The sequence below is a fragment of the Oncorhynchus keta genome, chromosome 3 (genome assembly GCF_023373465.1).
Source record: "Oncorhynchus keta strain PuntledgeMale-10-30-2019 chromosome 3, Oket_V2, whole genome shotgun sequence".
Taxonomy (NCBI): Eukaryota; Metazoa; Chordata; class Actinopteri; order Salmoniformes; family Salmonidae; genus Oncorhynchus; species Oncorhynchus keta.
Window position 1 is genome coordinate 31,393,000 of NC_068423.1, and position 21,583 is coordinate 31,414,582.

Sequence of the window (21,583 nt, forward strand, 5' to 3'; positions counted from 1 at the left end):
GTGGGTGTTTTGTACCATGATTTGTATTTGGACAGCAATGCTGGATCCCATATTTATTTCACTGCTATACAGGAGGATTGGTTGGATTATAGGGTTTACATTTGTGTATTGCTTTCTTTATTGAGTAGTATGCTCTACTTGCTTTCTCTGTTGTGATAGCAATGGCAAACATCCCATTCCTTCTCTCTCTCTCTCTCTCCTCATTCCTTCTCTCCTCATTCCTTCTCGCTCTCTCTCTCTCTCCTCATTCCTTCCCTCTCTCTCTCTCCTCATTCCTTCCCTCTCTCTCTCTCCTCATTCCTTCCCTCATTCCTTCTCTCTCTCTCTTCTCTCTCTCTCTCCTCATTCCTTCCCTCTCTCTTCCCTCATTCCTTCTCTCTCTCTCCTCATTCCTTTGCTCTCTCTCTCCTCATTCCTTCTCTCTCCTCTCCTCATTCCTTCCCTCTCTCCTTCCCCTCATTCCTTCTCTCTCCTCTCCTTATTCCTTATCTCTCCTCTCCTTATTCCTTCTCTCTCTCTCCTCATTTCTTCTCTCTCTCTTTCATCTCCTCAATCCTTCTCTCTCTCTTTCCTCTCCTCATTCCTTCTCTCTCTCTCTTTCCTCTCCTCATTCCTTCTCTCTCTCCTCTCTCATTCCTTCTCTCTCTCCTCTCCTCATTCCTTCTCTCTCCTCTCCTCATTCCTTCTCTCTCTCCTCTCCTCATTCCTTCTCTCTCTCCTCTCCTCATTCCTTCTCTCTCTCCTCTCCTCATTCCTTCTCTCTCTCCTCTCCTCATTCCTTCTCTCTCTCCTCTCCTCATTCCTTCTCTCTCTCCTCTCCTCATTCCTTCTCTCTCTCTCCTCTCCTCATTCCTTCTCTCTCTCCTCTCCTCATTCCTTCTCTCTCTCCTCTCCTCATTCCTTCTCTCTCTCTCCTCTCCTCATTCCTTCTCTCTCTCCTCATTCCTTCTCTCTCTCCTCATTCCTTCTCTCTCTCCTCATTCCTTCTCTCTCCTCATTCCTTCTCTCTCCTCATTCCTTCTCTCTCTCCTCATTCCTTCTCTCTCTCCTCATTCCTTCTCTCTCATCATTCCTTCTCTCTCCTCTCCTCATTCCTTCTCTCTCCTCTCCTCATTCCTTCTCTCTCTCTCCTCATTCCTTCTCTCTCCTCTCCTCATTCCTTCTCTCTCCTCTCTCATTCCTTCTCTCTCCTCTCCTCATTCCTTCTCTCTCCTCATTCCTTCTCTCTCCTCATTCCTTCTCTCTCTCCTCATTCCTTCTCTCTCTCCTCATTCCTTCTCTCTCTCCTCTCCTCATTCCTTCTCTCTCTCCTCTCCTCATTCCTTCTCTCTCTCCTCTCCTCATTCCTTCTCTCTCTCTCCTCTCCTCATTCCTTCTCTCTCTCCCTCTCCTCATTCCTTCTCTCTCTCCTCATTCCTTCTCTCCTCTCCTCATTCCTTCTCTCTCTCCTCATTCCTTCTCTCTCTCCTCCTCTCCTCATTCCTTCTCTCTCTCCTCATTCCTTCTCTCTCTCCTCATTCCTTCTCTCTCTCCTCATTCCTTCTCTCTCTCCTCTCCTCATTCCTTCTCTCTCTCCTCTCCTCATTCCTTCTCTCTCTCCTCTCCTCATTCCTTCTCTCTCTCCTCTCCTCATTCCTTCTCTCTCTCCTCTCCTCATTCCTTCTCTCTCCTCTCCTCATTCCTTCTCTCTCCTCTCCTCATTCCTTCTCTCTCTCCTCTCCTCATTCCTTCTCTCTCTCCTCTCCTCATTCCTTCTCTCTCTCCTCTCCTCATTCCTTCTCTCTCTCCCTCCTCATTCCTTCTCTCTCCCTCTCCTCATTCCTTCTCTCTCTCCTCTCCTCATTCCTTCTCTCTCTCCTCTCCTCATTCCTTCTCTCTCTCCTCTCCTCATTCCTTCTCTCTCCTCTCCTCATTCCTTCTCTCTCTCATTCCTTCTCTCTCTCCTCTACTCATTCCTTCTCTCTCTCATTCCTTCTCTCTCTCTCTACTCATTCCTTCTCTCTCCTCTCCCTCATTCCTTCTCTCTCCTCTCCTCATTCCTTCTCTCTCCTCTCCTCATTCCTTCTCTCTCTCCTCTCCTCATTCCTTCTCTCTCCTCTCCTCATTCCTTTCTCTCCTCTCCTCATTCCTTCTCTCTCCCTCTCCTCATTCCTTCTCTCTCCTCTCCTCATTCCTTCTCTCTCCTCTCCTCATTCCTTCTCTCTCCTCTCCTCCTTCCTTCTCTCTCCTCTCCTCATTCCTTCTCTCTCCTCTCCTCATTCCTTCTCTCTCTCTCTCTCATTCCTTCTCTCTCCTCTCCTCATTCCTTCTCTCTCCTCTCCTCATTCCTTCTCTCTCTCCTCTCCTAATTCCTTCTCTCTCTCCTCTCCTCATTCCTTCTCTCTCTCCTCTCCTCATTCCTTCTCTCTCTCCTCATTCCTTCTCTCTCTCTCCTCTCCTCATTCCTTCTCTCTCTCTCCTCATTCCTTCTCTCTCTCCTCTCCTCATTCCTTCTCTCTCTCATTCCTTCTCTCTCTCCTCTACTCATTCCTTCTCTCTCTCCTCTCCTCATTCCTTCTCTCTCCTCTCCTCATTCCTTCTCTCTCCTCTCCTCATTCCTTCTCTCTCCTCTCCTCTTTCCTTCTCTCTCCTCTCCTCATTCCTTCTCTCTCTCCTCTCCTAATTCCTTCTCTCTCTCCTCTCCTCATTCCTTCTCTCTCTCCTCTCCTCATTCATTCTCTCTCTCCTCTCCTCATTCCTTCTCTCTCCTCTCCTCATTCCTTCTCTCTCCTCTCCTCATTCCTTCTCTCTCTCTCTCCTCATTCCTTCTCTCTCTCATTCCTTCTCTCTCTCCTCTACTCATTCCTTCTCTCTCTCCTCTCCTCATTCCTTCTCTCTCCTCTCCTCATTCCTTCTCTCTCCTCTCCTCATTCCTTCTCTCTCCTCTCCTCATTCCTTCTCTCTCTCCTCTCCTAATTCCTTCTCTCTCTCCTCTCCTCATTCATTCTCTCTCTCCTCTCCTCATTCCTTCTCTCTCTCTCTCTCATTCCTTCTCTCTCCTCTCCTCATTCCTTCTCTCTCTCCTCCTCCTCATTCCTTCTCTCTCTCTCCCTCTCCTCATCATTCTCTCTCTCTCCTCATTCCTTCTCTCTCTCCTCATTCCTTCTCTCTCTCCTCATTCCTTCTCTCTCTCTCCTCTCCTCATTCCTTCTCTCTCTCTCTCTCCCCATCTTGCCGTCTTCTGCTGCCCATACCGTGGAGCAGAGCCAAGATGTTTGGTGGGAAAAGTTCTGTCTGTCCAGCCCTCTGAATAACAGAAATAAATCACACGGCTATGAGCTAATCATCAATTCTCAAGTAGCCTGATAGAGGAAACTGTGTGTGTGTGTGTGTGTGTGTGTGTGTGTGTGTGTGTGTGTGTGTGTGTGTGTGTGTGTGTGTGTGTGTGTGTGTGTGCGTGTGTGTGTGTAAAGAAAAGCAGGGGAGGAACTGAACTGACATTTAGAAAAATGTGCCGTGTAGCTAAGAGAGAGGCTGAGATCCAATCTGTGTCCCAAATGGCATACTACTCACTACTTTCCATAGGGCGCAGGCCACAAGTACTGCGCTATAAAAAGGGAACAGGGTGACACACACACACACACACACACACACACACACACACACACACACACACACACACGGTTCTGGAGAACATTAAAAGCTGTTGATGGCTCATTTGTGGTGCCAACAGCTGAGGGTGTCACGATGTTCTCACCCTCAGTAGCTAGATGAGTCCGGTGTGATTCCACTCTGGCACCAGCAACAATACAACCACGAATACCCTTCCTATAGCCTATAGCCCAGGTCCAGACAGAGACAGACAACCACGAATACCCTTCCTATAGCCCAGGTCCAGACAGAGACAGACAACCACGAATACCCTTCCTATAGCCTATAGCCCAGGTCCAGACAACCACGAATACCCTTCCTATAGCCTATAGCCCAGGTCCAGACAGAGACAGACAACCACGAATACCCTTCCTATAGCCTATAGCCCAGGTCCAGACAGAGACAGACAACCACGAATACCCTTCCTATAGCCCAGGTCCAGACAGAGACAGACAACCACGAATACCCTTCCTATAGCCCAGGTCCAGACAGAGACAGACAACCACGAATACCCTTCCTATAGCCCAGGTCCAGACAGAGACAGACAACCACGAATACCCTTCCTATAGCCTATAGCCCAGGTCCAGACAGAGACAGACAACCACGAATACCCTTCCTATAGCCTATAGCCCAGGTCCAGACAGAGACAGACAACCACGAATACCCTTCCTATAGCCTATAGCCCAGGTCCAGACAGAGACAGACAACCACGAATACCCTTCCTATAGCCTATAGCCCAGGTCCAGACAGAGACAGACAACCACGAATACCCTTCCTATAGCCTATAGCCCAGGTCCAGACAGAGACAGACAACCACGAATACCCTTCCTATAGCCTATAGCCCAGGTCCAGACAGAGACAGACAACCACGAATACCCTTCCTATAGCCTATAGCCCAGGTCCAGACAGAGACAGACAACCACGAATACCCTTCCTATAGCCCAGGTCCAGACAGAGACAGACAACCACGAATACCCTTTCTATAGCCCAGGTCCAGACAGAGACAGACAACCACGAATACCCTTCCTATAGCCCAGGTCCAGACAGAGACAGACAACCACGAATACCCTTCCTATAGCCCAGGTCCAGACAGAGACAGACAACCACGAATACCCTTCCTATAGCCTATAGCCCAGGTCCAGACAGAGACAGACAACCACGAATACCCTTCCTATAGCCTATAGCCCAGGTCCAGACAGAGACAGACAACCACGAATACCCTTCCTATAGCCTATAGCCCAGGTCCAGACAGAGACAGACAACCACGAATACCCTTCCTATAGCCTATAGCCCAGGTCCAGACAGAGACAGACAACCACGAATACCCTTCCTATAGCCTATAGCCCAGGTCCAGACAGAGACAGACAACCACGAATACCCTTCCTATAGCCTATAGCCCAGGTCCAGACAGAGACAGACAACCACGAATACCCTTCCTATAGCCTATAGCCCAGGTCCAGACAGAGACAGACAACCACGAATACCCTTCCTATAGCCTATAGCCCAGGTCCAGACAGAGACAGACAACCACGAATACCCTTCCTATAGCCCAGGTCCAGACAGAGACAGACAACCACGAATACCCTTCCTATAGCCCAGGTCCAGACAGAGACAGACAACCACGAATACCCTTCCTATAGCCCAGGTCCAGACAGAGACAGACAACCACGAATACCCTTCCTATAGCCCAGGTCCAAACAGAGACAGACAACCACCAATAACCTTCCTATAGCCTATAGCCCAGGTCCAGACAGAGACAGACAACCACGAATACCCTTCCTATAGCCTATAGCCCAGGTCCAGACAGAGACAGACAACCACGAATACCCTTCCTATAGCCTATAGCCCAGGTCCAGACAGAGACAGACAACCACGAATACCCTTCCTATAGCCTATAGCCCAGGTCCAGACAGAGACAGACAACCACGAATACCCTTCCTATAGCCTATAGCCCAGGTCCAGACAGAGACAGACAACCACGAATACCCTTCCTATAGCCTATAGCCCAGGTCCAGACAGAGACAGACAACCACGAATACCCTTCCTATAGCCTATAGCCCAGGTCCAGACAGAGACAGACAACCACGAATACCCTTCCTATAGCCTATAGCCCAGGTCCAGACAGAGACAGACAACCACGAATACCCTTCCTATAGCCTATAGCCCAGGTCCAGACAGAGACAGACAACCACGAATACCCTTCCTATAGCCCAGGTCCAGACAGAGACAGACAACCACGAATACCCTTTCTATAGCCCAGGTCCAGACAGAGACAGACAACCACGAATACCCTTCCTATAGCCCAGGTCCAGACAGAGACAGACAACCACGAATACCCTTCCTATAGCCCAGGTCCAGACAGAGACAGACAACCACGAATACCCTTCCTATAGCCTATAGCCCAGGTCCAGACAGAGACAGACAACCACGAATACCCTTCCTATAGCCTATAGCCCAGGTCCAGACAGAGACAGACAACCACGAATACCCTTCCTATAGCCTATAGCCCAGGTCCAGACAGAGACAGACAACCACGAATACCCTTCCTATAGCCTATAGCCCAGGTCCAGACAGAGACAGACAACCACGAATACCCTTCCTATAGCCTATAGCCCAGGTCCAGACAGAGACAGACAACCACGAATACCCTTCCTATAGCCCAGGTCCAGACAGAGACAGACAACCACGAATACCCTTCTATAGCCCAGGTCCAGACAGAGACAGACAACCACGAATACCCTTCCTTATAGCCCAGGTCCAGACAGAGACAGACAACCACGAATACCCTTCCTATAGCCTATAGCCCAGGTCCAGACAGAGACAGACAACCACGAATACCCTTCCTATAGCCTATAGCCCAGGTCCAGACAGAGACAGACAACCACGAATACCCTTCCTATAGCCTATAGCCCAGGTCCAGACAGAGACAGACAACCACCTAGAATACCCTTCCTATAGCCTATAGCCCAGGTCCAGACAGAGACAGACAACCACGAATACCCTTCCTATAGCCTATAGCCCAGGTCCAGACAGAGACAGACAACCACGAATACCCTTCCTATAGCCTATAGCCCAGGTCCAGACAGAGACAGACAACCACGAATACCCTTCCTTCCTATAGCCTCCAGACAGAGACAGACAACCACGAATAGCCCAGGTCCAGACAGAGACAGACAACCACGAATACCCTTCCTATAGCCTATAGCCCAGGTCCAGACAGAGACAGACAACCACGAATACCCTTCCTATAGCCTATAGCCCAGGTCCAGACAGAGACAGACAACCACGAATACCCTTCCTATAGCCCAGGTCCAGACAGAGACAGACAACCACGAATACCCTTCCTATAGCCTATAGCCCAGGTCCAGACAGAGACAGACAACCACGAATACCCTTCCTATAGCCCAGGTCCAGACAGAGACAGACAACCACGAATACCCTTTCCTATAGCCCAGGTCCAGACAGAGACAGACAACCACGAATACCCTTCCTATAGCCCAGGTCCAGACAGAGACAGACAACCACGAATACCCTTCCTATAGCCTATAGCCCAGGTCCAGACAGAGACAGACAACCACGAATACCCTTCCTATAGCCTATAGCCCAGGTCCAGACAGAGACAGACAACCACGAATACCCTTCCTATAGCCTATAGCCCAGGTCCAGACAGAGACAGACAACCACGAATACCCTTCCTATAGCCTATAGCCTAGGTCCAGCCCAGGTCCAGACAGAGACAGACAACCACGAATACCCTTCCTATAGCCTATAGCCCAGGTCCAGACAGAGACAGACAACCACGAATACCCTTCCTATAGCCTATAGCCCAGGTCCAGACAGAGACAGACAACCACGAATACCCTTCCTATAGCCTATAGCCCAGGTCCAGACAGAGACAGACAACCACGAATACCCTTCCTATAGCCTATAGCCCAGGTCCAGACAGAGACAGACAACCACGAATACCCTTCCTATAGCCTATAGCCCAGGTCCAGACAGAGACAGACAACCACGAATACCCTTCCTATAGCCTATAGCCCAGGTCCAGACAGAGACAGACAACCACGAATACCCTTCCTATAGCCTATAGCCCAGGTCCAGACAGAGACAGACAACCACGAATACCCTTCCTATAGCCTATAGCCCAGGTCCAGACAGAGACAGACAACCACGAATACCCTTCCTATAGCCTATAGCCCAGGTCCAGACAGAGACAGACAACCACGAATACCCTTCCTATAGCCTATAGCCCAGGTCCAGACAGAGACAGACAACCACGAATACCCTTCCTATAGCCTATAGCCCAGGTCCAGACAGAGACAGACAACCACGAATACCCTTCCTATAGCCTATAGCCCAGGTCCAGACAGAGACAGACAACCACGAATACCCTTCCTATAGCCTATAGCCCAGGTCCAGACAGAGACAGACAACCACGAATACCCTTCCTATAGCCTATAGCCCAGGTCCAGACAGAGACAGACAACCACGAATACCCTTCCTATAGCCTATAGCCCAGGTCCAGACAGAGACAGACAACCACGAATACCCTTCCTATAGCCTATAGCCCAGGTCCAGACAGAGACAGACAACCACGAATACCCTTCCTATAGCCTATAGCCCAGGTCCAGACAGAGACAGACAACCACGAATACCCTTCCTATAGCCCATAGCCCAGGTCCAGACAGAGACAGACAACCACGAATACCCTTCCTATAGCCTATAGCCCAGGTCCAGACAGAGACAGACAACCACGAATACCCTTCCTATAGCCTATAGCCCAGGTCCAGACAGAGACAGACAACCACGAATACCCTTCCTATAGCCTATAGCCCAGGTCCAGACAGAGACAGACAACCACGAATACCCTTCCTATAGCCTATAGCCCAGGTCCAGACAGAGACAGACAACCACGAATACCCTTCCTATAGCCTATAGCCCAGGTCCAGACAGAGACAGACAACCACGAATACCCTTCCTATAGCCTATAGCCCAGGTCCAGACAGAGACAGACAACCACGAATACCCTTCCTATAGCCTATAGCCCAGGTCCAGACAGAGACAGACAACCACGAATACCCTTCCTATAGCCTATAGCCCAGGTCCAGGCAGAGACAGACAACCACGAATACCCTTCCTATAGCCTATAGCCCAGGTCCAGACAGAGACAGACAACCACGAATACCCTTCCTATAGCCTATAGCCCAGGTCCAGACAGAGACAGACAACCACGAATACCCTTCCTATAGCCTATAGCCCAGGTCCAGACAGAGACAGACAACCACGAATACCCTTCCTATAGCCTATAGCCCAGGTCCAGACAGAGACAGACAACCACGAATACCCTTCCTATAGCCTATAGCCCAGGTCCAGACAGAGACAGACAACCACGAATACCCTTCCTATAGCCTATAGCCCAGGTCCAGACAGAGACAGACAACCACGAATACCCTTCCTATAGCCTATAGCCCAGGTCCAGACAGAGACAGACAACCACGAATACCCTTCCTATAGCCTATAGCCCAGGTCCAGACAGAGACAGACAACCACGAATACCCTTCCTATAGCCTATAGCCCAGGTCCAGACAGAGACAGACAACCACGAATACCCTTCCTATAGCCTATAGCCCAGGTCCAGACAGAGACAGACAACCACGAATACCCTTCCTATAGCCTATAGCCCAGGTCCAGACAGAGACAGACAACCACGAATACCCTTCCTATAGCCCAGGTCCAGACAGAGACAGACAACCACGAATACCCTTTCTATAGCCCAGGTCCAGACAGAGACAGACAACCACGAATACCCTTCCTATAGCCCAGGTCCAGACAGAGACAGACAACCACGGCCCAGGTCCAGACAGAGACAGACAACCACGAATACCCTTCCTATAGCCTATAGCCCAGGTCCAGACAGAGACAGACAACCACGAATACCCTTCCTATAGCCTATAGCCCAGGTCCAGACAGAGACAGACAACCACGAATACCCTTCCTATAGCCTATAGCCCAGGTCCAGACAGAGACAGACAACCACGAATACCCTTCCTATAGCCTATAGCCCAGGTCCAGACAGAGACAGACAACCACGAATACCCTTCCTATAGCCTATAGCCCAGGTCCAGACAGAGACAGACAACCACGAATACCCTTCCTATAGCCTATAGCCCAGGTCCAGACAGAGACAGACAACCACGAATACCCTTTCTATAGCCCAGGTCCAGACAGAGACAGACAACCACGAATACCCTTCTTATAGCCCAGGTCAAGACAAAGACAGACAACCACGAATACCCTTCCTATAGCCTATAGCCCAGGTCCAGACAGAGACAGACAACCACGAATACCCTTCCTATAGCCTATAGCCCAGGTCCAGACAGAGACAGACAACCACGAATACCCTTCCTATAGCCTATAGCCCAGGTCCAGACAGAGACAGACAACCACGAATACCCTTCCTATAGCCTATAGCCCAGGTCCAGACAGAGACAGACAACCACGAATACCCTTCCTATAGCCTATAGCCCAGGTCCAGACAGAGACAGACAACCACGAATACCCTTCCTATAGCCTATAGCCCAGGTCCAGACAGAGACAGACAACCACGAATACCCTTCCTATAGCCTATAGCCCAGGTCCAGACAGAGACAGACAACCACGAATACCCTTCCTATAGCCTATAGCCCAGGTCCAGACAGAGACAGACAACCACGAATACCCTTCCTATAGCCTATAGCCCAGGTCCAGACAGAGACAGACAACCACGAATACCCTTCCTATAGCCTATAGCCCAGGTCCAGACAGAGACAGACAACCACGAATACCCTTCCTATAGCCCAGGTCCAGACAGAGACAGACAACCACGAATACCCTTCCTATAGCCCAGGTCCAGACAGAGACAGACAACCACGAATACCCTTTCTATAGCCCAGGTCCAGACAGAGACAGACAACCACGAATACCCTTCCTATAGCCCAGGTCCAGACAGAGACAGACAACCACGAATACCCTTCCTATAGCCCAGGTCCAGACAGAGACAGACAACCACGAATACCCTTCCTATAGCCTATAGCCCAGGTCCAGACAGAGACAGACAACCACGAATACCCTTCCTATAGCCTATAGCCCAGGTCCAGACAGAGACAGACAACCACGAATACCCTTCCTATAGCCTATAGCCCAGGTCCAGACAGAGACAGACAACCACGAATACCCTTCCTATAGCCTATAGCCCAGGTCCAGACAGAGACAGACAACCACGAATACCCTTCCTATAGCCTATAGCCCAGGTCCAGACAGAGACAGACAACCACGAATACCCTTCCTATAGCCTATAGCCCAGGTCCAGACAGAGACAGACAACCACGAATACCCTTTCTATATAGCCAGACAGGACAGACAACCCAGCCCAGGTCAGAGACAGACAACCACGAATACCCTTCCTATAGCCTATAGCCCAGGTCCAGACAGAGACAGACAACCACGAATACCCTTCCTATAGCCTATAGCCCAGGTCCAGACAGAGACAGACAACCACGAATACCCTTCCTATAGCCTATAGCCCAGGTCCAGACAGAGACAGACAACCACGAATACCCTTCCTATAGCCTATAGCCCAGGTCCAGACAGAGACAGACAACCACGAATACCCTTCCTATAGCCTATAGCCCAGGTCCAGACAGAGACAGACAACCACGAATACCCTTCCTATAGCCTATAGCCCAGGTCCAGACAGAGACAGACAACCACGAATACCCTTCCTATAGCCTATAGCCCAGGTCCAGACAGAGACAGACAACCACGAATACCCTTCCTATAGCCTATAGCCCAGGTCCAGACAGAGACAGACAACCACGAATACCCTTCCTATAGCCTATAGCCCAGGTCCAGACAGAGACAGACAACCACGAATACCCTTCCTATAGCCTATAGCCCAGGTCCAGACAGAGACAGACAACCACGAATACCCTTCCTATAGCCTATAGCCCAGGTCCAGACAGAGACAGACAACCACGAATACCCTTCCTATAGCCTATAGCCCAGGTCCAGACAGAGACAGACAACCACGAATACCCTTCCTATAGCCTATAGCCCAGGTCCAGACAGAGACAACCACGAATACCCTTCCTATAGCCTATAGCCCAGGTCCAGACAGAGACAGACAACCACGAATACCCTTCCTATAGCCCATAGCCCAGGTCCAGACAGAGACAGACAACCACGAATACCCTTCCTATAGCCCATAGCCCAGGTCCAGACAGAGACAGACAACCACGAATACCCTTCCTATAGCCTATAGCCCAGGTCCAGACAGAGACAGACAACCACGAATACCCTTCCTATAGCCTATAGCCCAGGTCCAGACAGAGACAGACAACCACGAATACCCTTCCTATAGCCTATAGCCCAGGTCCAGACAGAGACAGACAACCACGAATACCCTTCCTATAGCCTATAGCCCAGGTCCAGACAGAGACAGACAACCACGAATACCCTTCCTATAGCCTATAGCCCAGGTCCAGACAGAGACAGACAACCACGAATACCCTTCCTATAGCCTATAGCCCAGGTCCAGACAGAGACAGACAACCACGAATACCCTTCCTATAGCCTATAGCCCAGGTCCAGACAGAGACAGACAACCACGAATACCCTTCCTATAGCCCAGGTCCAGACAGAGACAGACAACCACGAATACCCTTTCTATAGCCCAGGTCCAGACAGAGACAGACAACCACGAATACCCTATCCTCCAGACAGAGCCCAGGTCCAGACAGAGACAGACAACCACGAATACCCTTCCTATAGCCCAGGTCCAGACAGAGACAGACAACCACGAATACCCTTCCTATAGCCTATAGCCCAGGTCCAGACAGAGACAGACAACCACGAATACCCTTCCTATAGCCTATAGCCCAGGTCCAGACAGAGACAGACAACCACGAATACCCTTCCTATAGCCTATAGCCCAGGTCCAGACAGAGACAGACAACCACGAATACCCTTCCTATAGCCTATAGCCCAGGTCCAGACAGAGACAGACAACCACGAATACCCTTCCTATAGCCTATAGCCCAGGTCCAGACAGAGACAGACAACCACGAATACCCTTCCTATAGCCTATAGCCCAGGTCCAGACAGAGACAGACAACCACGAATACCCTTCCTATAGCCTATAGCCCAGGTCCATACCCTTCCTATAGCCTATAGCCCAGGTCCAGACAGAGACAGACAACCACGAATACCCTTCCTATAGCCTAGCCCAGGTCCAGACAGAGACAGACAACCACGAATACCCCTTCCCAGGTCCAGAGCAGACTATTCCTATAGCCCAGGTCCAGACAGAGACAGACAACCACGAATACCCTTCCTATAGCCTATAGCCCAGGTCCAGACAGAGACAGACAACCACGAATACCCTTCCTATAGCCTATAGCCCAGGTCCAGACAGAGACAGACAACCACGAATACCCTTCCTATAGCCTATAGCCCAGGTCCAGACAGAGACAGACAACCACGAATACCCTTCCTATAGCCTATAGCCCAGGTCCAGACAGAGACAGACAACCACGAATACCCTTCCTATAGCCTATAGCCCAGGTCCAGACAGAGACAGACAACCACGAATACCCTTCCTATAGCCTATAGCCCAGGTCCAGACAGAGACAGACAACCACGAATACCCTTCCTATAGCCTATAGCCCAGGTCCAGACAGAGACAGACAACCACGAATACCCTTCCTATAGCCTATAGCCCAGGTCCAGACAGAGACAGACAACCACGAATACCCTTCCTTAGCCTATAGCCCAGGTCCAGACAGAGACAGACAACCACGAATACCCTTCCTAGACAGAGACAGCCTATTCCTATAGCCCAGGTCCAGACAGAGACAGACAACCACGAATACCCTTCCTATAGCCTATAGCCCAGGTCCAGACAGAGACAGACAACCACGAATACCCTTCCTATAGCCTATAGCCCAGGTCCAGACAGAGACAGACAACCACGAATACCCTTCCTATAGCCTATAGCCCAGGTCCAGACAGAGACAGACAACCACGAATACCCTTCCTATAGCCTATAGCCCAGGTCCAGACAGAGACAGACAACCACGAATACCCTTCCTATAGCCTATAGCCCAGGTCCAGACAGAGACAGACAACCACGAATACCCTTCCTATAGCCTATAGCCCAGGTCCAGACAGAGACAGACAACCACGAATACCCTTCCTATAGCCTATAGCCCAGGTCCAGACAGAGACAGACAACCACAAATACCCTTCCTATAGCCTATAGCCCAGGTCCAGACAGAGACAGACAACCACGAATACCCTTCCTATAGCCTATAGCCCAGGTCCAGACAGAGACAGACAACCACGAATACCCTTCCTATAGCCTATAGCCCAGGTCCAGACAGAGACAGACAACCACGAATACCCTTCCTATAGCCCAGGTCCAGACAGAGACAGACAACCACGAATACCCTTCCTATAGCCTATAGCCCAGGTCCAGACAGAGACAGACAACCACGAATACCCTTCCTATAGCCCAGGTCCAGACAGAGACAGACAACCACGAATACCCTTCCTATAGCCTATAGCCCAGGTCCAGACAGAGACAGACAACCACGAATACCCTTCCTATAGCCTATAGCCCAGGTCCAGACAGAGACAGACAACCACGAATACCCTTCCTATAGCCTATAGCCCAGGTCCAGACAGAGACAGACAACCACGAATACCCTTCCTATAGCCTATAGCCCAGGTCCAGACAGAGACAGACAACCACGAATACCCTTCCTATAGCCTATAGCCCAGGTCCAGACAGAGACAGACAACCACGAATACCCTTCCTATAGCCTATAGCCCAGGTCCAGACAGAGACAGACAACCACGAATACCCTTCCTATAGCCCAGGTCCAGACAGAGACAGACAACCACGAATACCCTTCCTATAGCCCAGGTCCAGACAGAGACAGACAACCACGAATACCCTTCCTATAGCCTATAGCCCAGGTCCAGACAGAGACAGACAACCACGAATACCCTTCCTATAGCCTATAGCCCAGGTCCAGACAGAGACAGACAACCACGAATACCCTTCCTATAGCCTATAGCCCAGGTCCAGACAGAGACAGACAACCACGAATACCCTTCCTATAGCCTATAGCCCAGGTCCAGACAGAGACAGACAACCACGAATACCCTTCCTATAGCCTATAGCCCAGGTCCAGACAGAGACAGACAACCACGAATACCCTTCCTATAGCCTATAGCCCAGGTCCAGACAGAGACAGACAACCACGAATACCCTTCCTATAGCCTATAGCCCAGGTCCAGACAGAGACAGACAACCACGAATACCCTTCCTATAGCCTATAGCCCAGGTCCAGACAGAGACAGACAACCACGAATACCCTTCCTATAGCCTATAGCCCAGGTCCAGACAGAGACAGACAACCACGAATACCCTTCCTATAGCCTATAGCCCAGGTCCAGACAGAGACAGACAAATCCCCTTGGCCCTGAGACAATCTATACTAACATACCTCGCTGCCACAAAAATTTGCACACACACACACACACACACACACACACACACACACACACCACACACACACACACACACACACACACACACACACACACACACACACACACACACACACACAATGTCTACTCCAAATTCCATCTATCTACGATAAGCTACTCCAAATTCCATCTATCTACGATAAGCTACTCCAAATTCCATCTATCTACGATAAGCTACTCCAAATTCCATCTATCTACGATAAGCTACTCCAAATTCCATCTATCTACGATAAGCTACTCCAAATTCCATCTATCTACAATAAGCTACTCCAAATTCCATCTATCTATGATAAGCTACTCTAAATTCCATCTATCTACGATAAGCTACTCCAAATTCCATCTATCTACGATAAGCTACTCCAAATTCCATCTATCTACGATAAGCTACTCCATATTCCATCTATCAACTATAAGCTACTCCAAATTCCATCTCTGATAAGCTACTCCATATTCCATCTATCTACTATAAGCTACTCCATATTCCATCTATCTACTATAAGCTACTCCAAATTCCATCTATCTACTATAAGCTACTCCAAATTCCATCTATCTACTATAAGCTACTCCAAATTCCATCTATCTACTATAAGCTACTCCATATTAGGGGTATTTCTGATAGGCTACTCCATATTAGGGGTATTTCTGATAGGCTACTCCATATTAGGGGTATTTCTGATAGGCTACTCCATATTAGGGGTATTTCTGATAGGCTACTCCATATTAGGGGTATTTCTGATAGGCTACTCCATATTAGGGGTATTTCTGATAGGCTACTCCATATTATATACAGAACCAGTCAAAGGTTTGGACACCTACTCATTCAAGGGTTTTTCTTTATTTTTACTATTTTCTACATTGTAGAAAAAGCCATCAAAACCATAAAATAACACATATGGAATCAGGTAGTAACCAAGAAGTGTTAAACAAATGAAAATATATTTTATATTTGAGATTCTTCAAAGTATCCAACCTTTGCCTCGATGATAAATGTCGTTCCACTTCATGATTGTGTCCCACTTGTTGTTGATTCTTCACAAAAAAATACAGTTTTATATCTTTATGTTTGAAGCCTGAAATGTGGCAAAAGGTCGCAAAGTTCAAGGGGGCCGAATACTTTCGCAAGGCACTGTAATTGAGGAAAATAAGAACAATCCGAAATTCTTTTTTGATACTGTCGCAGAGCTAACTAAAAAGCAGCATTCCCCAAGAAAGGATGGCTTTCACTACAGCAGTAATAAATTCATGAACTTCAATGAGGAAAATATCATAATTATTAGAAAGCAAATTACGGACTCCTCTTTAAATCTGCGTATTCCTTCAAAGCTCAGTTGTCCTGAGTCTGCACAACTCTGCCAGGACCTAGGATCAAGAGAGACACTCAAGTGTTTTAGTACTATATGACACTCAAGTGTTTTAGTACTATATCTCTTGACACAATGATGAAAATAATCATGGCCTCTAAACCTTCAAGCTGCATACTGGACCCTATTCCAACTAAACTACTGAAAGAGCTGCTTCCTGTGCTTGGCCCTCCTATGTTGAACATAATAAACGGCTCTCTATCCACTGGATGTGTACAAAACTCACTAAAAGTGGCAGTAATAAAGCCTCTCTTGAAAAAGCCAAACCTTGACCCAGAAAATATAAAAAACTAATCTTCCATTCCTCTCAAAAACTTTAGAAAAGGCTGTTGCGCAGCAACTCACTGCCTTCCTGAAGAGAAACAATGTATACGAAATGCTTCAGTCTGGTCTTAGACCCCATCATAGCACTGAGACGGCACTTGTGAAGGTGGTAAATTACCTTTAAATGGCATCGGACCGAGGCTCTGCATCTGTCCTCGTGCTCCTAGACCTTAGTGCTGCTTTTGATACCATCGATCACCACATTCTTTTGGTGAGATTGGAAACCCAAATTGGTCTACATGGACAAGTTCTGGCCTGGTTTTTATAGTTCTGGCCTGGTTTAGATCTTATCTGTAGGAAAGATATCAGTTTGTCTCTGTGAATGGTTTGTCCTCTGACAAATCAACTGTAAATTTCGGTGTTCCTCAAGGTTCCGTTTTAGGACCACTATTGTTTTCACTATATATTTTACCTCTTGGGGATGTTATTCGAAAACATAATGTTAACTTTCACTGCTATGCGGATGACACACAGCTGTACATTTCAATGAAACATGGTGAAGCCCCAAAATTGCCCTCGCTAGAAGCCTGTGTTTCAGACATAAGGAAGTAGATTTTTTAAACTCGGACAAAACAGAGATGCTTGTTGTAGATCCCCAGAAACAAAGAGATATACTGTTGAATCTGACAATTAATCTTAATGGTTGTACAGTCGTCTCAAATAAAACTGTCAAGGACCTCGGCGTTACTCTGGACCCTGACCTCTCTTTTGACGAATATATCAAGACTGTTTCAAGGACAGCTTTTTTCCATCTACGTAACATTGCAAAAATCAGAAACTTTCGGTCAAAAAATGATGCAGAAAAATTGTGATACAAACCTTATGAAAACATATAGGCCTATGGACTAGGCTACATGAGGTGTGATACTAACCTTATTAAAACATATAGGTCTATGGGCTAGGCTACATGAGGTGTGATACAAACCTTATAGGACTATGGGCTAGGCTACATGAGGTGTGATACTAACCTTATAGGACTATGGGCTAGGCTACATGAGGTGTGATACTAACCTTATCAAAACATACAGGCCTATGGGCTAGGCTACATGAGGTGTGATACTAACCTTATTAAAACATAGGCCTATGGACTAGGCTACATGAGGTGTGATACTAACCTTATCAAAACATACAGGCCTATGGGCTAGGCTACATGAGGTGTGATACAAACCTTATCAAAACATATAGGCCTATGGGCTAGGCTACATGAGGTGTGATACTAACCTTATCAAAACATACAGGCCTATGGGCTAGGCTACATGAGGTGTGATACTAACCTTATAGGACTATGGACTAGACTACATGAGGTGTGATACTAACCTTATAGGCCTATGGGCTAGGCTACATGAGGTGTGATACTAACCTTATCAAAACATATAGGCCTATGGGCTAGGCTACATGAGGTGTAATACTAACCTTATCAAAACATACAGGCCTATGGGCTAGGCTACATGAGGTGTGATACTAACCTTATAGGACTATGGACTAGACTACATGAGGTGTGATACTAACCTTATAGGCCTATGGGCTAGGCTACATGAGGTGTGATACTAACCTTATCAAAACATATAGGCCTATGGGCTAGGCTACATGAGGTGTGATACTAACCTTATTAAAACATATAGACCTATGGGCTAGGCTACATGAGGTGTGATACTAACCGTATAGGACTATAGACTAGACTACATGAGGTGTGATACTAACCTTATAGGACTATAGACTAGACTACATGAGGTGTGATACTAACCTTATCAAAACATATAGGACTATGGGCTAGGCTACATGAGGTGTGATACTAACCTTATAGGACTATAGACTAGACTACATGAGGTGTGATACTAACCTTATAAAAACATATAGGACTATAGACTACATGAGGTGTGATACTAACCTTATCAAAACATACAGGACTATGGGCTAGGCTACATGAGGTGTGATACTAACCTTATTAAAACATACAGGACTATGGGCTAGGCTACATGAGGTGTGATACTAACCTTATTAAAACATACAGGACTATGGGCTAGGCTACATGAGGTGTGATACTAACCTTATTAAAACATACAGGACTATGGGCTAGGCTACATGAGGTGTGATACTAACCTTATTAAAACATACAGGACTATGGGCTAGGCTACATGAGGTGTGCGACTATGATTAGAAAAACTTGAGTTGAGATCTTTCCATTCCAAATAAAGTTGGAGATATATTTTCTTAAAGAAGTCGAATGGAATTGAAACTGGTAAAATGCGTAAAATAAATACATCAATTTTGATTTGATCCACCTAATGTGGAGACATCTCTGAGCATCGGAATACATTTTATCTGGTAAAGGAGAGTAATTGATTGGTAATTGATTTGATGTCTCCCTCAAATTGCAAAGTATCAAAATACCCAGGTATTTCATGTGTCTTTGTCCATTTTCACAGAAGTCATAATTAGAAATGGGCTTATATTATAGACTTATATAAATATTTCTCCCCATTCACTTCGAATCCTAATACAGCACAATAAGCGTCCAAGATGAGAGAATGTTCTGGTTCAGATAAATACAGTAAAATGTCATTTGCATACAATGATATCACATATTGTTCTCCACCAATCTCTATTCCCCAAATTGAGCCAAGAGTTCTAACTATTGATGCTATGGGCTCCGTGGCTAAAGCAAATAAATAACTGGACAGAGGGCATCCCTGTCTGGTCCCTCTTTATAACTTAAATGGATCAGAGATTTGTCCATTTGTTTTAGACCTGCTTTGGGGGAGATTTTACAATCGCACAACCCAGGAAATAAATACCAGATCACAACCAAACTTTTTTAAAAGACGTCCACCAAATCTACCAGTTTCACCCAAAACGCTGTTTCATTGTCTAATGATACTTGCCACTTTTGGAATGTTCGAATTCGTGGTATGATGATTTATTTTGGAAAAGAATTCGGTGGAGAAGACATCCTATTCCGTATAAATGTTCGATCCAAATGAATCAACTGTTGTTTTACTATTTCTATGTGAAAAGCCAAAACCTTAGCAATGATTTCGTAATCCACATTCAAAAGTGATACTGGGCTGAAGGATCCGCATGACAATGGATCATTATCTTTCTTGTGAAGTAGGGTGATCGTGGTCATTTTTCTCTAGAGCTGCTGTGTGCACTACCGTTCAATAGTTTGGGGTCACTTAGAAATCTACTTGTTTTTGAAATTTAAAAAAAAAAAAAATTGTCCATTTAAAATAACATCAAATTGATCCGAAATACAGTGTAGACATTGTTAATGTTGTAAATTACTATTGTAGCTGGAAACGTCAGATTTTTTGAATGTAATATCTACATAGGCATACAGAGGCCCATTATCAGCAACCACCATTCCTGTGTTCCAATGGCACGTTGTGTTAGCTAATCCAAGTTTATCATGAAAGGCTAATTGATCATTAGAAAACTATTTTGCAATTATGTTTGCAGAGCTGAAAACTGTTGTTCTGATTAAAGAAGCAATAAAAGTGGCCTTCTTTAGACTAGTTGAGTATCTGGAGCATCAGAGTTTGTGGGTTCGATTACAGGCTCAAAATGGCCAGAAACAAATAACTTTCTTCTGAAACTCGTCATTATATTCTTGTTCTGAGAAATAAAGGCTATTCCATGTGAGAAATTGTACAACGCTGTGTACTTCTCCCTTCTCAGAACAGCACAAACTGGATCTAACCAGAATAGAAAGATGAGTGGGAGGCCCGGGTGCACAACTGAGCAAGAGGACAAGTACATTAGAGTGTCCAGTTTGAGAAACAGACGCCTCACAAGTCCTCAACTGGCAGCTTCATTAAATACTACCCGCAAAATACCAGTTTCAACACCAACAGTGAAGAGGTGACTCCGGGATGCTGGCCTTCTTGGCAGAGTTGTAAAGAAAAAGCCATATCTCAGACTGGCCAATAAAACTAAAAGATTAAGATGGGCAAAAGAACACAGACACTGGACAGAGGAACTCTGCCTAGAAGGCCAGCATCCCGGAGTCGCCTCTTCACTTTCTCAAACAAGAAACTAATATACTTGTCCTCTTGCTCAGTTGTGTACCGGGGCCTCCCACTCTTTCTATTCTGGTTAGGGCCAGTTTGCAAAAAAAAATAGTCTAAAATTACACTGAGTATCTATCATTACGGCGGCAGCGTAGCCTAGTGGTTAGAGCGTTGGACTAGTAACCGGAAGGACTAGTAAACCCCCGAGCTGACAAGGTACAAATCTGTCGTTCTGCCCCTCAACAGGCAGTTAACCCACTGTTCCCAGGCCGTCATTGAAAATAAGAATTTGTTCTTAACTGACTTGCCTGGTTAAATAAAGGTACAATAAATAAAATAAATTACCAGAAGATTTCCAATTTTGTAGACTAATAGCCTCCAAAAGCTCACCTAGGGAAATGATTCTGTCCATATTAATTTTCTGTTGTTCACTTATAATTGGAGGCTATTAGTCTACAGTCTATAGTCCTTCCGGTTACTAGTCCAACGCTCTAACCACTAGGCTACGCTGCAGATTTGTACCTTGTCAGCTCGGGGGTTACTAGTCCTTCCGGCCTGGGTCTGTCACCTAGCCCCTCGAGAGCGCCCTTATAATTGGTAAACTGGCCCTCAGGACATTTTCAAAATCTCTTTGAACTTTTGCTCTCGGATTGACACAGTTTGTGA

The 21,583-nt window shown here is 47.0% G+C and overlaps 1 protein-coding gene and 1 long non-coding RNA gene across 9 annotated transcripts in view; one reads left to right on the forward strand and one right to left on the reverse strand.

Moving 5' to 3' along the window:
- slx4ip (SLX4 interacting protein) overlaps nucleotides 1-21,583 on the reverse strand; it is a 166,004-nt gene that overhangs the window by 79,457 nt on the left and 64,964 nt on the right. The window lies entirely within an intron of this gene.
- LOC127915829 (uncharacterized) lies at nucleotides 4,995-14,753 on the forward strand. Of its 6 annotated transcripts, none has more exons than XR_008092415.1 (3): nucleotides 4,995-5,137; nucleotides 5,937-6,247; nucleotides 14,548-14,753. It is a non-coding gene; the product is annotated as an uncharacterized LOC127915829 (long non-coding RNA). The 6 variants fall into 6 exon arrangements; XR_008092422.1 differs by lacking the exon at nucleotides 14,548-14,753 and adding an exon at nucleotides 12,398-12,621; XR_008092433.1 differs by lacking the exon at nucleotides 14,548-14,753 and adding an exon at nucleotides 10,471-10,814.